Raw genomic sequence first — 17,230 nt, 5'->3', positions numbered from 1 at the left:
CATATGTGTAAGGGGGTTGCTCAGGGGTGCAGTGGTAATTTCAGAAGTGGTTGTACTCTGTTTTAACCAGTGTTGGGCAAGTTACTTTTAAAAAGTAACTAGTTACAGTTACTAGTTACTTCTTCCCAAAAGTAACTAAATTACTTACTCAGTTACAAATGATAAAAGTAACTAGTTACTTCAGAAAGTAACTATTGCGTTACTTTCAAGATATATATTTTTTTTACATAAACAACATACACAAATCTAAACTATTTGAATGTTGCTGTGGGACAAAGTGAGGCTAGCCTCCAATCAAATGCCATGTATGTAGATATTATAATTACTATGTTTATATAGTGGATCATACAAACACAATAGATGTTTTGGAACTTTTGATATGTATTGCCCCTCAACAGGCCACAACTGGGCAACATTAAATTATGCTTGTTAAGCACTATACCAAATAAATAACAAATATATACTGATTGATTGAAAATTTTAATTAACAGATTGCAGAATGGGTACAGTACAGCTCAATACACACAATTGTTAACTCTTTCAGTGCCACTCACGAGATTTCTCAGGTTTTTTTATAGGTGGTTGCATGCCACTCACGAGATTTCTCGGAATTATTATTATTATAATTTTTTTGCGATCTGAAAAATTATTGCATCACCCGAGCCTACCCGAGTATAGCCGAGCTGCGCCGGTGATCACTGTGGAAAAAAGCGCCCCCTGTCGTCTCCCAGATGACATAAGTGATTTTGGAATGGACTCAATGAAAATGAATGGGGAAAAAAATCCGGTACTCCACATTTTCCAGTTCACTGATCCAGCCGGGGTTACCACAGTTCATTCTGGAGCCTCAGATCCCCGCGGATCATGGAGATCTACTGTGTCGCGTTGGATCCATACACGTATCGATTTTTTCGAATGGTGATCAGGAATTGGAATATACCAGTTGGATACCATCTGATGTCAGGTAAGGACTCTATGTTATCAGTGGTAGGATAATCGGAGTAAGTTTGATGAAGTTATAAGCTGTTTTGTGAAATGTCTTCTTTCGGTTTCACTGTAAAAGTCTGTGAGGAAATCAACGGAGCGATTATCAGTGCGCGGCCGTAATGTGCTTGCGTGCACGTATAATATTGATCATCTAGCGTTTATTTGAAAACGATTCATAAAAAGGCAGACGAATATCAACGTTGTGGAATATTCCACTAAAAGACGATTTTCATAGAATGCTCCAGAATGAGCTGTTTTTTATATCAAAACGGGGGCTTTTCTAACTGCTCTGAAACGGAAACGACGCGATAAAAAAACAATCTGTCTTCACAGCACTGACTGGAAAATAGTCTTTGATAATGCGATGGGCAGATTAGACACATAGCCATAATTTAAAACATAGATTAGGCGATATTAACGTTAACATTGGCGCCGATGGTGGCATTCAAGCGGTAAAACGGAAAACCAGGCGTGGCACTGAAAGAGTTAAGGGGATGCAGACCAGAGAAAGACTTCTTGTTTACATCAGGGTCCCCCATTTTCAATTCATGACATTTATGACATACATGACACAGATATAAGAATCTAATCTAATCATCTAAACTAATCTAATCATGACATTTAAGACATGCATGACATACAGATATATATCTCTGAGCACCAGACTGTGCTATTAAACCAGGAAGTGCAGCACTGTTGATAAGGCTGTCAGCAGTAGCCTCCACTACTGTATAGTGCCCTGCGCTGCAACACAACAAGAGTGAACAAAAAACGCTCATGGACCCATGGTCTCACACTGACTGAGTTGCACACGCAACACTTTGATGAACATTGTTACTCAGCTGATAGAGTTGCACCCTTCCTGATGACTTGTCGTACAGAACTTGTAAGTCGCTTTGGATAAAAGTGTCAGCTAAATGACTTTAATGTAAATGTAAATGTATATGATAGATTATCGATTGGCGTTTCTTTCCCATACACGCTATATAAAAAAATTCAAATGTATATGATCGGTATACATTATGCTTCATCATGCGTGGAGGAAAGGGGGGGGGGGTCGTTTATAATTGCTTGATCATCAGTAACGGCTTTATGTAGTATGGGTGATATATTGATCAGATGGTTTGCAGTGAAATGAATAAACAATCGGGCTGAAAATAACGTTACTGTTCTCTTACCGTGGGCCGATGAGACTGGCGGTGAAAGATCCCAATTATTCGACGCTGATCGCCTAGGTCCATTTCCAGTTTGTATGGCGCAATAAACGCCGAAATCATATAGATTATTAAGTTTAGAAAGCGATCCATATGTACTATAGTGTCTGTCAGGAGTCCCGTAGCTAGATGTGACTGCCGGAGGAATTTCCTCGATGCATCGATGACACTTCCGGTTTTTGCGAGAGTGTAACTCGCCCGACCATCCACCAGGCGGCGGTATTGAGCCGTTGCAGTCCCATCTAGGGTCCCGCTAGGGCATCGGGGGTTGGGTGGATGAATTATGAATGCCATGGCGAAAAAATTAAATATTGATCTCAAAAACGCTGTACAGCAATGTTGGCGGTCAACGCATGGCGGGCAATAATGCTGAAAAGTGATTTTGGCGACCAATGTGTTAATGACGCCACGTGCACGCACGCTCCTGCACATACATGTTCCCTTGCGTGCGCACAGAACAGATGATTATTATGCATAAATAGTAGGAAACATGTTTGTATAGGAAATTACTAGTTTTAGTTTAGTTTTTGTAAATATTGCCTTGAAATAGAGATGCTGAAAAAGGTAGCAGGATGTAGCATTCAATATAAAGAAATTATATTGTCAACAGATATGGTTGAAAAACACAACGCTGTCCACAACGTCCAATTCCCACCCACCGGCTTTCCCACCCCTAAGGGCCCGTGTCGACCGGGGACGTTTTATGAGTTGTCAGCTCCTTTCTGTCATTCATTTCTATGCTACAGACGCGACAGGCGCGCTCCTTTTCCCAGCGCCGCGCCTCACGTTTTAGTGCTCTCGGCGACTAGCGTTTTTGGGCGAAACGCTCCCAAGCGCCTAAAGTTGAAACTAGTTAAACATCAAGGTAACTTTTTTCGACCGACCAATCAACATCGAGCAAGTGGCGGAGCCACGGGAGTCACGAGACGCTCTGGAAACGCTCTGAGCATGCATATTTTTGCTTTTCAAAGCGGTCCGCCTTGAAAAAAACGTCCCCGGTGGACACAAAGCCTAACACTGCCAATTGAGTTAGTATGAACGACCAGCCAAGCCGGTAGCAACGCCGAGAGCTGGGCTCGAACCCAGCATTTCCTGCGTTAGTGGCGAGCGCCTTGCCCACTGCGCCACTTAGCCGCCCAAATGTGTTCCATGGTTGAATTAAAGCAACAATCAACGACATGGACACAAGACGCAACACAACGCTGCAGAGCTGCAGGTACATGACTCAGTGCAGCTGTTCTCTTCACTAACGTGGGATCTGGGCCCTCATTATCAATGGTGCGTACGCACAGATATGTGCGTAAACCGTGCGTACGATCATTTCTAAGCAAAGTGTGGGACTTATCAACATGAACGTGTGCTTGAGATTGTGCGTATATCTACGCACAGCTCAGACCGTGCGTACATGGCGCCAAGCGTTAGAATAAGAAAACTGCAACATGTAAAATAAGCTTTCGTGCATTAGTTTCAACACGGACGTGTTTGGTATGACCCGTAATTCATTATAGTTAATTGTAAAATAGCGACATTAGTGTAATTATTGTCAAACCCTATAAATAGCATTTGGAATTGTTTTTTCCGAATGAATGCATCATGGTTTATCGTTGCAGGCCTAATTGTATTTAATCAACCATCTACATACTGTAACTTTTCAGTGCACGTTTTTATTTACATTGTGACAACAGCCTATTTGTGAGCTCCCGCACAGACGTGATGGAATTCAATTTTAAGTTTTTATTGATCACATAGGCAAGCTACACATGGTGTAGGCTACATGGCAGTGAGATTCATTGTTATTGTATGCTCTCGTATTATTGTTATTGGCTATTGTCAAGAAAGGAAGTACATTATTTTCAATCGTGGCTTTAATTCGTAGCCGAGAAGCAGTCTAGTCCTAGCAGCTTCATTAATCCTGATCCGTCTCAGCCACATCATAACTGAGACCGGCTATGGAAAAAATCATAAATAGACTACTGTAAATAAAATAGCCTATAACATTATAAAGGAATAAGGATAGGCTATATAGCAGGGGTTCCCAACCTTCTTCCCCAGAGCCCCACGATTCCTTGGAGACATAGGAATATGATATGATATAGGTATACTGGTCCGTCAGCGAGGAGATAGCCCACAGCGGATAGCCATTTGAGAATAGGCTATTATGGCAAAACGAGGGCCTATAGCCTATAAATATTATTTAATGTTTTCATAAGCGTAAAGATACAAGGACAACAGTTAGATTAATGATCAAGTTAGTTTACTGTATGCAGGCTTCACAGGGCTCTGTGCATATGCGTTATGCGCAAGTTACTGTTGCATATGTAGGCTATGCCATTATATATCATATATATAGGCTACCTAATACCGACAACAAAATAGATTGTATGCCTCTACAAATCATATTATACCAGGTAGCCAATCGAACTTTAAAAGAACGAAACGAAAAAAGGCATTCATATTCCAGCATGGTAATGACACCAACGCCAAACAGTGGTTAACGGTCTTTATTAGTATTTTGCGCTGCCCAGGCAGCATTGCAGCAATGGTCTTGGGGAGCCGTTGATATCCGACATCACCGTGTACAAGTCCGTCAGCCTGTCGTGTATTTCTCCCATAACATGCGTTGTGTCTTCTTGGTTCGTCAGTGCATTAAATTAGTTGGTTAGACCTCCGTGATCAATCTCGCTCGTGAAGTTTCTCATAGTTCGCTCGGCTTAGTCCATTATTTCACATCCCATGGGGGTGTTTCATTACCATATATGGATAATCATGCACGAGCATAGACGGTAAGAACAATGGTATTTATCAACACGGAGTGTGCATACGACCTGTGCACGCACGGTTAATACATCCAGATTTTTCTGTGCGTAGAGACATTCTAAATTCCATGCGTAGGAACGAAAATAGAACACTTTCTACGCATTATTGATAAATGAGGGCCCTGGTCTGTGGTGGTCAGGGGTGTAAAAAGTACCCAGAAATGATACTTAAGTGAAAGTATGGGTACCGTGTCAAAATCTTACTCAAGTAAAAGTCTGGTAAGTAAGAGTATCTGGCTAAAAACACACTTGAGTAAAAGTCAAAAAGTTTCTACTTTTAAATGTACTTAATTACTAAACTTTTTTTAATTCCGGGGCAATGAAATGTTCCGTTTTGTCCTCTTCACTCGTACTATCGTTTGTGGCCATCTTCTGTAGCTTGTCACTCTGACTGTCTATTCTTCTGATAGCAGGTGTTTAATCAAAGATCCCCGCTTTCTAGTCTTGCACAAGGACCAATCAGCATGGGTATGGGCGGGTTAATTTTCCATTGATGGGGATTTGATTGGCTGTTTTTTCGGCCAGAGAAACAAATATACTAATTGAAATTGTTGGACCTGCAAGATTTGTACTTTGTAGGTCTGCATTTTAAATGTAAGGAGTAAAAAGTATGTTTTTTTCAACGGGCAGAAAGTAACAAGTGACTTATATCTCGTCCATTAGCCAATGGAAATGCATCTTCAGAAAATAGGATCAGAGAAACAAGAGTGACAGAAGACCAAATAGGGAACAGGTATTGGTCAGCTAGGTAGGATTGGACAACTGACAACTGAGCTCAACATTATTAGAACAGACTCTCAACAAAGGCGGTCAGGTGGCGTAGCGTAGATTGCGTTCGTCACCAACCCCGGAGACGCTGGATTCGCCAGCTCACAGCTCCAGGGTTGTCACCAGCTTGGCTGGCCGTTCACACTAATACAATTGGCAGTATTAGAGGGTGGGAGAAGCTGGCGGGGTGGGTCCGGGTCGTTGTAAACAGCGACTCCTACAGTTCGGTCGGGGCGCCTGCTAAATGCGGATAGGATCTAGGGATAGTGTGATCCTTCCACACGCTACGCCCTCTCAGTGAGAGTCCGCGCTGCCAGGTGAAAAGAAGCGGTTGATTGGCTAGACGTGTGTCGGAGGAAGCATGTGATAGCCTCCACTCTCCCAGACCGACTGTGGGGGGTAAGTGCGCAGCGACCAGGAAGGGGATTGGGAATTGGCATAACGACTAACATTGGGATGGGAGAAAATCGGAGGAAAAAGGAGGGGGAAAAAGATATATAAAAAAAAAGAACAGACTCTCAACAGACTGTTGTATAGGTCCACCGCAATGTATGGCATTCCTCCATAGGCACACACAGTCATATATACAATTCACATAGAATCAGTTTTAACACAGTAGATAAGTACATTGTAGGCACTGTTTAAGTAATTTACAATAGATGGAATTTATAAATAAATAGATAGATATGGTAGATTATAGATACCGTAGATACTTTTATGGATAGTCTTATATTAGCATAAAACCTGCAATATTCTGGGCGGCTACGTGGCGTAGTGGGCAAGGCGCTCGCCACGAATGCGGAGACGCTGGGCTCGCCTGTTCGAGCCCAGCGCTCCACATTGTTTTCAGTTTAGCTGGTCGTCTGTACTAATACACATTGGCCGTATTAGGGGGTGGGAAACTGATGGGTGGGGATCGGGCGTTGTGGACAGCGACTCCTACAGGTCGGTTGGTGCACCTGCGCAGTAGAATCAGGAAGTGTCGGGGGCAGCGTGAGCCTCCCACGCGTTACTCCTCGCCACTGAGAGATCGAGCTGCGCAGGTGAAAAGATGCGACTGCTGTTACCTCGAGTACCGGAGGGGACTTGTGCTATGTATGACTTAGTCCACATTGCAGCCGGCTTGTGGGAGGCAAGAAACAGCGTTCGTGACAGGGGAGGGTTGAATTGGATGATACGAAATTGGGATGGGAGAAAATATAGAAAATGGGAGAAAAAGTGTATATATAAAAAAAAAAAAACTGCAATATTCTAACACTAGTTAGCATTGCAAGAAAATTATGTACTATTATGTGAGTGATTACAGCCCAATCTGTGTCCTTTATAAATGAATGAGCTTTAAGAAAAGGCACAGTTGTTCATTTAACTCTCCGTCACAGTCATGCTGGTTCCCTCAGCGAAAGGGTGAAGACCATATAGCGTGTTGCCATGTGTGATCCGTTGTATAACCTAATGTATAACGTTAATTATGAATGTCCAAGTGCTACTGTAGCACGGTGAGCATTGAGTGTGTTGTCTTGAATGAGGTTTGTGTGTAGACCTGGTGTTTTTTTTATGAGGTTTGCCCTTGGGGGGGGGGGGGGGGGGGGGGACGACGACGACGGGATGGGTCAAGCGTAGAAAAGAAATTTTATCGGCGACCCAAAAAAATTCACGTGTGTGTTCCTATGTGTTTGCCCATCGCATCGCGTGTGTCGCTGCATGACGACGATGTGTGCTACGAATAAAGACTTCTTCAAGTCCAGTTTTACCATTAATAAAAAATGTGGGATAAATTCATGAATTGTCTCAGTCTGACAGGCTTCCATTTAATTACATGAGAGAAAGGGGGGAGAACTGTTTTTTCTGTATGATGCCTCATTTCAAATTGTCATTACTCTGTTCTGTATCTTGTCAGGTGGAGATTTTCCCGTAATTTCTCCTAATTGTGTCTGTCCTTTCATTCATCACCCTGATTCCTCCTGGATCCATAGACCAAGCAGTTAGCAGATGCTGTTGCTGTTTCGCTCTTAAAGCCTGCCAAGCCTTTGTCCTTATCAGATGCTAATTAATTGATTGGCTTACCATTCCTCTGTCCTCCAAATGAACGAGCTTAAGAAAAGGCACAGTTGTTCATTTAACTCTCCGTCACAGTCATGCTGGTTCCCTCAGAGAAAGGGTGTAGACCATAGCGTGTTGCCACTTGTGATCCGTTGCATAACCTAATGTGTAACGTTAATTATGAATGTCCCAAGTGCCACTGTAGCACGGCGAGCATTGAGTGCGTTTTTTGAATGAGGTTTGTGTCGCTTTGGTGATTTTTTTAATGAGGTTTGTGTGGACCTGGTGTGTTTTTTAGGAGGTCCATGTAGACTGTCCTTGTGCTGTGAGTCTTTCCACTAGTGTGATTCATGGTGTATTTAATTGGAACTCACAAGACTGATGAATGGTTGATGCAGGCAGAGACATCGACCCCACTCTGACTGCTAGAGAGAAAAAAAAGGGAAGAGAGAGATCCAGCTGTCTCTTGTCATGTGAAGATTTCCCCATCATTTCTCCCACTTTTGTCTGTCCTTCCATCACCCTGATTCCTCCTCTGTTCTCTTCCCTACCATCAGTCTCTCTTCACTACTCAACCTAATTGATTGATTGATTGAAAATTTTATTAACAGATTGCAGAATAGGTACAATACAGTACGACGCAATACACACAATTGTTAAGGGAATGCAGACCAGAGAAAGACGTTCGTCTTGTTTACATCAGGGTCCCCCATTTTCAATTCATCATAACATTTATGACATACACAACATAGTCAAGTCAAGTCAAGAGTTTTAATTGTCACGGCATACAGGTATACAATGAAATGCGGCTGGTCTTGCCCGCGACGATGTGCAATACAGTGGTACAACATAATAGAATCCAATAAAATACAGTGGTACAACATATTAATAGAATCCAATAAAACAGTGCAATAAACAGGTACATGGTGTGCCATCTCGGTATCTGTACATTAGTATTTACAGAGCATATAGGACATGCTAGGTAGCTTTAGTAGTGCAATACACTGTTCCTGATGCTATACTACTTTAAGTGGCCTTTCCTCTGGCCATAAGTGTGCGTGTGTGCGGCATGAGTGTTAAAGTGGCTGCTAGTGTGTGAGCGTGCTCAGCGTGCGTGTCGTGTATGTGCTTGTGTGTGGATAGTTCAGTTTCTGTGTCTCTCAATGTTCATTGTTCAAGGCTCTGATGGCCTGGGGGAAGAAGCTTAGCCTAAGCCTCTCCGTCCTAGTAGCTGGAGTTCGCAGGCGTCTGCCTGACCTCAGCAGCTGGAACAGGCTGTTATTGGGGTGGTGGGGGTCTTTCATTATCCTGCAGGCTCTGGATTTGCACCTCTTGTTGTATAGAGCCTGCAGGGGAGGTAGCGCAATACCCGTGGTACGCTCGGCTGAGCGCACCACTCTCTGTAGGGCCTTCTTGTCCTGTGCCGTGCTGTTCCCATACCAGGCAGTGATGTTTCCGGTCAAGATGCTCTCTACAGCTCCTGAGTAGAAGGACTGGAGTATCTTCCCCGATACTCTGAACTTCCTTAACTGTCTCAGGTGGTAGAGGCGCTGCTTCGCTTTCTTTACTACTGTGTCTATGTGTGTTGACCATGTCAGGTCCTCTGAGATGTGGACCCCCAGGTACTTGAAGCTGCTCACCCTGTCCACGGTAGCCCTGTTAATCGTCAGTGGTGTGTGTGTCTCCTGCTGTCCTCTCCTATAATCCACGATCAGCTCCTTGGTTTTACCAATGTTCAGGAGCAGGCTGTTGTCCTGGCACCAACGTTCCAGTACCTCAACCTCCTCTCGGTAGGCCTTCTCGTCGTTGTCCGAGATCAGCCCCACCACCACCGTGTCGTCGGCGAACTTCACAATGGAGTTGGAGCTGAACTTGGCCGCACAGTCGTGTGTGTAGAGTGAGTACAGCAGGGGGCTTAGAACACAGCCCTGGGGGGACCCGATGCTCAGGGTGATGGTGTTGGAGGTCTGACCCCCCACCCTGACCGCCTGGGGTCTTTCACTCAGAAAGTCCAGTACCCAGGCGCTCAGGGCGGAGCTCAGGCCTAGCTCGATCAGCTTGTCCACCAGTCTGGTGGGGACTATGGTGTTGAACGCTGAGCTGTAGTCAATGAACAACAGTCTCACATAGCCCCCCTTCTGACGGTCAAGGTGGGAGAGAGTGCTGTGCAGTACCTAACAGATATACAGTACTGTTACATCCAGACATTTATGACATACAAGATATACAAATATACAGTACTGTTTATTTACAGAAAGAGTTTCTAAAAGAGAGTACCGTACTTTTCGGACTATAAGCCGCGGCTTTTTTCCCCATTTTTCGACCCTGCGGCTTATATAACGGTGCGGCTTATATGTGGACCAAACCCGAAAATGTAAAAATCGAAATATTGCTTTTTTTACTGCATTGAAATGTTATTTATCTGTTCCCTTATTTGCTAAACTTAATACAACTTGTAAATGAGTTAATTCTTGTTATTTGTCCGACAGTATTGTGACAATCCCCTCTGTGCACGAACCCTTACATATGGTAATTAAACATTAAAACACCTGCGGCTTATAGTCCAGTGCGGCTTATATATGTACACATCATTCAATTTAGCTGCTGCGGCTTATAGTCAGGTGCGGCTTATAGTACGAAAAGTACGGTATATACATTTGAGGGGGAAGAAACTGTACATTGGAGGGGGTTTTGTGTGTGCGGGAGGCAGGCACGTGCACACAGAGCCCAAGGGGTGCTTGAGCACCTGCCTTTTTGAGCCTCATAAAAAAAGTGCCCTTTCTGAAAAAAATATTTAAAAAATGTTTTCGTTATGCATATAGATTGCCCTTCCAACTGATAAATGTCAGGATGGAATCAAAATATTAGGTAAAGAGTTTGCACGGCCTCCTCAGCGTGCCTCTCCGCGGACCTATATATTTTATGCATGGGTGGTGATGATGATGATGATGATGATAGAAACCGCTGTGGCGCATACAGTTGAATGCTGGTATTATACTCACTGAGGGACACAAAGAAGTCAAGTCCGATGGGATTTGGGAATCTCAAATACAAATCGGGATTGGAATAAAAAATGCAATTATATTAAATAATACAGAATATACAGCACTTCTTGGTCTGTAGGGTAAGCACTTATTCCCTCCCCCCTGAACATTTATGGAGATGTATGGGCCTTTTAAGTCAGTGATAAAAGTGTCTTTCAAGGATAAATGAGCCCCTGCACTGATTATTATAGTTCAATATTCAATATTTGATCACCAAAACCCCCCAAAAAGGATAAAAATGGGGCCCCCCCGCCTGAAAAGGGCAGTTAAAAAAAACAGGCTTGTTTTAACGCGCGCTCGGTTAAAACACACACAGGTATAGTGCCCTTTTCAGCCTTTGAGCACCTGCCCCTCTAAAGTCCTGTGCACGTCCCTGAGTGGGTGTGTATCTGTTAGTGGCTTGATGTGATGGAAATTAGTCAGAAGGATTACGACAAACATCTGTATCTCGAGTATGCACCCTCCCAAGTGATGATGTTTGGAGGGCGTGGAGGAGATGTATTATAGGACACGAGTGTCAGCTTCCTCATGGTTGCATTGATCCATTGGTGGACTGTTTCCAACATGGTGGACTTGATCACCTGCAGTGATGTAGACATCCTTGTCATCTGGGAACTGTCCATCTGTTAACAACTTATTTGACAGGAATGAGAAAATGTCTTGTTACACCTGGCGCAACTAACTCCTCGTCAACAGAAATATCTCTACTTGACGTGTATTGTGTCTAGCACAATAAAAGCTTTCCCATAGAGCTCTGCATAGAGCTCTGCATTTCGCTTAATCGGTGCTGTCAGAAGTCTGTCATTTGATTCAAGCACTCTTCCTGAAATTGTTGTACTGCTCTTGTCCCGTAGACTCGAGTTGATGGACAGATACGGCAGCAGCCGCAGACTCACACACCTTATTGTCTAATGTAACCAGGTCTTTACTGCCCTCCTCAAAGGGATTCCCATTGCTCAGCAACACCTCCATCAGGTCTTTGGCATGGCGTTGACATTGGTGCCGAGATGCAGATCCTTTCTTGTGATGAGGACGTTCTTCACAATCATCGTTTATTCTTCACAATCAACTGTTGTTTACAGTTCTCATATCTAACTCTAGTTCTCCACATATTTATTGTCTCATTGTGTGAAATATCATATAATATATGCTCCAATCATGTTTATTTTATTTTTATTCAATTACTCATTCATGAAAACCTAGGTACAGGCACCAACATCACCATTCTAGGTTCAATAGAATAAAAGGTATGAAGCGTAAATCGAAATAAATACAGAAATTGCAGCCATCTTTGATTTTTGCCATACCAGAATATTCAAAACATCAATATTTGAACTCCAGTTGATTCCTCACACAGTATTAACTTAAAATAGCAATACAAAATTATATTACACAGCAATTGTGTGAACATTAAGACGTTTTTAAAGAATTCATGATTTTCGATTGTGGCCATTTTGGATACATTTTTATTAGATTCAACTGGTTCCTTGACACTCAAGCCAAAATTGTTCTATAGATCCTTATCTTCAAATTAGAAGTGAAAACGAAACTTTCGCATATACATTTTAAATGACTGAGTGTCCAGGCACCCCACTATCAGAAAAGTGTGTGGTTTTCTGGTCAGCAGGAGATGTGCATCTCTGGCAGCTTATGGTCAGTGGCATTGTTCGTCAAATAGTGTTGAACTTGAGTGTTACACCCTGAGGGCATAGTATAATAGACATATTTAGCATGGTAGGTAATAGTATACGGATAGTAACATAGTACATAGTAGTAAGGTACTAGTAAAAGACAGTTATTTATATATATATATTATATTGTAGAAATCATCGGAATAGAGAAACGCACAATTTCTATCAGTTGACAACACAAAGCCGTGTGTCATTTATTTCGCAGTAGCACAAGTGACAGCTGTCAGAACTATGCCGGGCTAGCATATGGATAAAAGTTCCCATATTATGTGCATTACACAAACTAAAAACAGATATTACATTACATTACACAAACTAAAAACAGATATTACATTACATTACACAAACTAAAAACAGATATTACATTACATTACACAAACTAAAAACAGATATTACATTACATTACACAAACTAAAAACAGATATTACATTACATTACACAAACTAAAAACAGATATTACATTACACAAACTAAAAACCGATATTGTCTGAATTACTAGAAGAAAGAAATGCACCACCTTTGGCTGATAGTAATTTATTAATTTCCTACGATTTCTTTTGGTCTAATAAATGTTTAAGGTTCTTAGATGGATCCCCTGCTGCCTCCTCCTCCTCTTCCTCCTCCTCTTCCTCCTCCTCTTCCTCCTCCTCCTCCTAATCCTCCTCCTCCTACTCTTCCTCCTCCTCCTCCTCCTCCTCCTCCACGGGGAGCAGCGTACTGGCTCATGTAAAATGGCAGGCCATGCATTATGCAGCAGCTTAGGCCTCCGCGCTGGATCTTTATGTCCTCGGCTACAGTCCACCTGTCGCTGCTCTGGTCGTAGCGCTCCACGTTGGAGACGGGGGTGAAGCCCTCGATGCCTCCGACCACGAAGAGCAGGTCGTCCAGCACCGCAATGCCAAAGCTGCTGCGGGGGGTGAGCATGTCTGGCAGGGCGCTCCAGGTGTCAGTCAAGGGGCTGTAGGCCTCCGCGCTACGCAGGTAGTTTCCAGGGTATAACCCTCCCACCTGAGGACAGGACACATGAGAGGAATGTTTTAGTGTGTAGTTATGGCAGGCAGACACTGTATTAATCCATTTAGGGAAATGAGGGCATCACAGAGGCATTAAAAGTAAAATGATACATATCTACAAATATCTAGTATAAAGCATTTGTCTCCGTGTGCACCTACCGCATAGACTCTTCCTTCGTATGCAGCGACTCCCACTCCGAAACGCCTGGTGCTCATGGGGGCGATCAGAGTCCACTGGTTAGTGTCTGGGCTGTAGCACTCAGCTGTGAACAGACACCCCGCCCTCTTGTTCTCGCCACCACAGATGTAAACCTGTAATAAGAAAGAATATTCTAATTTAGTTTATATATTCCATTTGATTTCATTCTACTTTAATTGTCTGTTAATGTTGATGCACCAAAGGACACAGACACATCTTTTGTATGTGCAAGCTTACTTGGCAATAAAGACATTTATGATTTCTGATCTAACGTTCCTTGTGTTCATCTAGCACCCTGTGTCCCTCAGTTCCACCCACCTTGCCCTGGAGGGCTGCTGCCCCGGCGCCCCCCCTGTGCTCCAGCATGGGTGAGATCACTGTCCACTGGTCGGTTTCAGGCTCGTAGCGCTCTGCGGTGTTAAGTATCCTGTTTCCGTCTCTCCCTCCCATGGCGTAGATACAGCCGCCCAACTCGACCACGCTGAGATCCCAGCGGCGTGAGTGCATGGGAGCCGCCTGAAGCCAGCTGCGAGTGACGGGGTTGAACCTGCGCACACTGTTGAAAGCCTTTCTGCCGCCGCCCAAGCCACCGACGCAGTAGACCAGACCGTGGAGATAAGCGGTGCCGTGCCACCACCGGGGACTCTCCCCCTCAACGCTCACTTCCATCCATCCACCGGCTCGGATATCGTAAGCCTCCATGGTCAGGATGCCGCCACGCCAGCCTTTGATGGCCAATAGGACCTCCTGGGGCCGGCGTGGACGCATCAGGGGGTTTGGGAGCCTGTCGGAGCCAGGGGGGTTCAGGACGCTGAGGATGAGGGCCCTGCAGTCGTGGCTGTCCCTCACCACAGGGTTGTTCTGGACGTTGTTCAGCAAGTAGTCAGGCCTCATCAAGCCCATGCGAACCTGGGAAGAGACAAGCAGACAGCGGGTACAACTTAGACATCGGTTGTAGACGGTTTCTGTTGCTAGGGAACAGTTTGGACCCAAATGTTTGAGAACCACCGTACTAGGGAACCTAGTGTTGTTTTAATGTAATGCACAGTAATACAATTCGTTTTTTTAAAATTTTATATAAATGATTTTCTTTTCTTTTCTTTTCATACATAAAACAGAACAGTACAATAATAATAATAATAATAACAATGGCAACAGCGACAACAACAATAATAACAGTAACATGAATCATAATGACCTTGACAAGAGACAGACAAACAAGAAAAAGTTAAATAATAAAAATTTAATTAAAAATAAATGTGGCTCAGGCACTAGCAACCATGTTTGTGTATCCATAATACAATTAGTTACCTTGGGCAGCAGCAAAGGGATGTGTGTTTTACGCTCCTCACGGGAGTGGTCGATCCAACAGAGGACGGCCTCAAACACCGTCTCCTCGCTCTTCACATTCAGGTCATCCCTCTCGATGATGTCCACCAGTTGCTGCGGGGACAGCTCCACAAACTCCTGTGAGACGTGCAACATCTCCTCAAAGTGGCACACGATGAAGAGATGGGCCTTGCGCCTCAGGTCAGGGCAGCAGTAGATGTCCACCAACCTCCAGATGCCGACACAGTTTTCCAGAGACAGCTGGCCTTCTAGGAAGTCAGAGCACGCTCCTACTATGCCAGTGACGCGAAGCTGGTCTGCAGCCACCAGAAGCTCTTCCACGTTCTCTGCTGTCACCAGCACAAAGCGTGTGTAGGAGTACTCTATGATGAGCTGCATCATACCCGGGGACACCCCAGGGATAGTGTAGACTGCTTTCTTTGAGTCGCTCCAGCGAGTGAAGAGGGCTCTGTGGGACGCAGAGTATAGAGATATCTGATGAGTAAACAGTAAGCTACATTCTGTCCTGTGTAGTCATATATTTTCACTGTAGCAGTATAGGGTCTTAGCACAGTAGAAGTATAGTATTTGTTTACAGTAGAAGTACAGTATAGTATATGTTTACAGTAGAAGTACAGTATAGTATCTGTTTACAGTAGAAGTACAGTATAGTATCTTTTTACAGTATAAGTACAGTATGGTATCTGTTTACAGTAGAAGTACAGTATAGTATCTGTTTACAGTAGAAGTACAGTATAGTATCTGGTTACAGTAAAAGTACAGTATAGTTTTACAGTAGAAGTACAGTATAGTATCTGTTTACAGTAGATGTACAGTATAGTATCTGTTTACAGTAGAAATACAGTATAGTATCTGTTTACAGTAAAAGTACAGTATGGTATCTGTTTACTAACCAAGCTAACCTGAACCAAGCTAAGCTGAACCAAACTAACCTGAACCAAGCTAACCTGAACCAAGCTAAGCTGAACCAAGCTAACCTGAACCAAGCTAAACTTACCTGAAATAGTCACTGCAGTCACACAGGAGGGCCTTGTGGGCATTCAACTCAGTGCTGTTGACTTTAATAACCACATCACAGAACATTCCCTCCAGACGCAGCTCATTAAGGATTGTACAGGACATTGTTTCCTTTTCCATGTGGTGATTTTAAAATGGTATCTACAGAATATATTCAAGCTTACAGACAAGTAGCCGGAAACAAGTCTTCTGAGATATGAGATCTTCTGAGAGAATTGTTGAATATATACTGTACACAAATGTTCTAGAATGTTCTATTATGACATCATATTGTGACATCACAAATGTTCTAGAATGTACTATTATGCATACTGTGACATCACAAATGTTCTAGAATGTTCTATTATATCATCATACTGTACAAATGTTCTAGAATGTTTGATTATGGCATCATACTGTGACATCACAAATGGTCTAGAATGTTCTATTATGACATCATACTGTGACATCACAAATGTTCTACAATGTTTGATTATGACATCATACTGTGACATCCAGTGATGGGAATAACGGCGTTATAAATAACGGCATAACTAACAGCGTTAGTTTTTTCAGTAACGAGTAATCTAACGGATTACTCTTCCAATCTTAATAACGCTGTTACTGTTACTGCCAAAAAATGCGGCGCGTGACTATAATTGAAGCTGTTTTTTTCATCAGACAGATCTCTGCACTGAGAAGCAATACTTTTTTCCCTTGGTTAGTGGGCAGTGCGCGATTGGCTGAGGTTGAGTAAAATGTATAATACAAAGTATAATAAAATATTTAAGTAAAATTGATAGAAATAAAGAAAAACAAGACAATGAAATAAAGATAATAATTCATTTAAAAGCTATTTTAAAAAGGTAAGTTTTGAGCAGTGCCACCCGAGTCTGCTGTCCTAACAGACTTGGGGTCTGTAGGGTAAGCACTTATTCCCTCCGCCCTGAACATTTATGGAGATGTATGGGCCTTTTAAGTCAGTGATAAAAGGGTCTTTCAAGGATAAGTGAGCTCCTGCACTGATTATTATAGTTCAATATTCAATATTTGATCACCAAAACCCCCCAAAAAGCATAAAAAGGCCCCTCCCCGCCCAAAAAGGGCCCCCA

The 17,230-nt window shown here is 43.2% G+C and overlaps 1 protein-coding gene across 1 annotated transcript in view; it reads left to right on the top strand.

Moving 5' to 3' along the window:
• kcnk2b (potassium channel, subfamily K, member 2b) overlaps nt 1-17,230 on the top strand; it is a gene marked incomplete at its 3' end in the record, with an annotated part of 127,925 nt that overhangs the window by 50,857 nt on the left and 59,838 nt on the right. The gene's annotated exons all lie outside the window — the stretch shown is intronic.

This window comes from Notolepis coatsorum (assembly GCF_963971535.1).
Source record: "Notolepis coatsorum genome assembly, chromosome: 15".
Taxonomy (NCBI): Eukaryota; Metazoa; Chordata; class Actinopteri; order Aulopiformes; family Paralepididae; genus Notolepis; species Notolepis coatsorum.
Note: the sequence above shows the minus strand (reverse complement) of the source record. Positions and strands in the feature narration are given on the sequence as shown.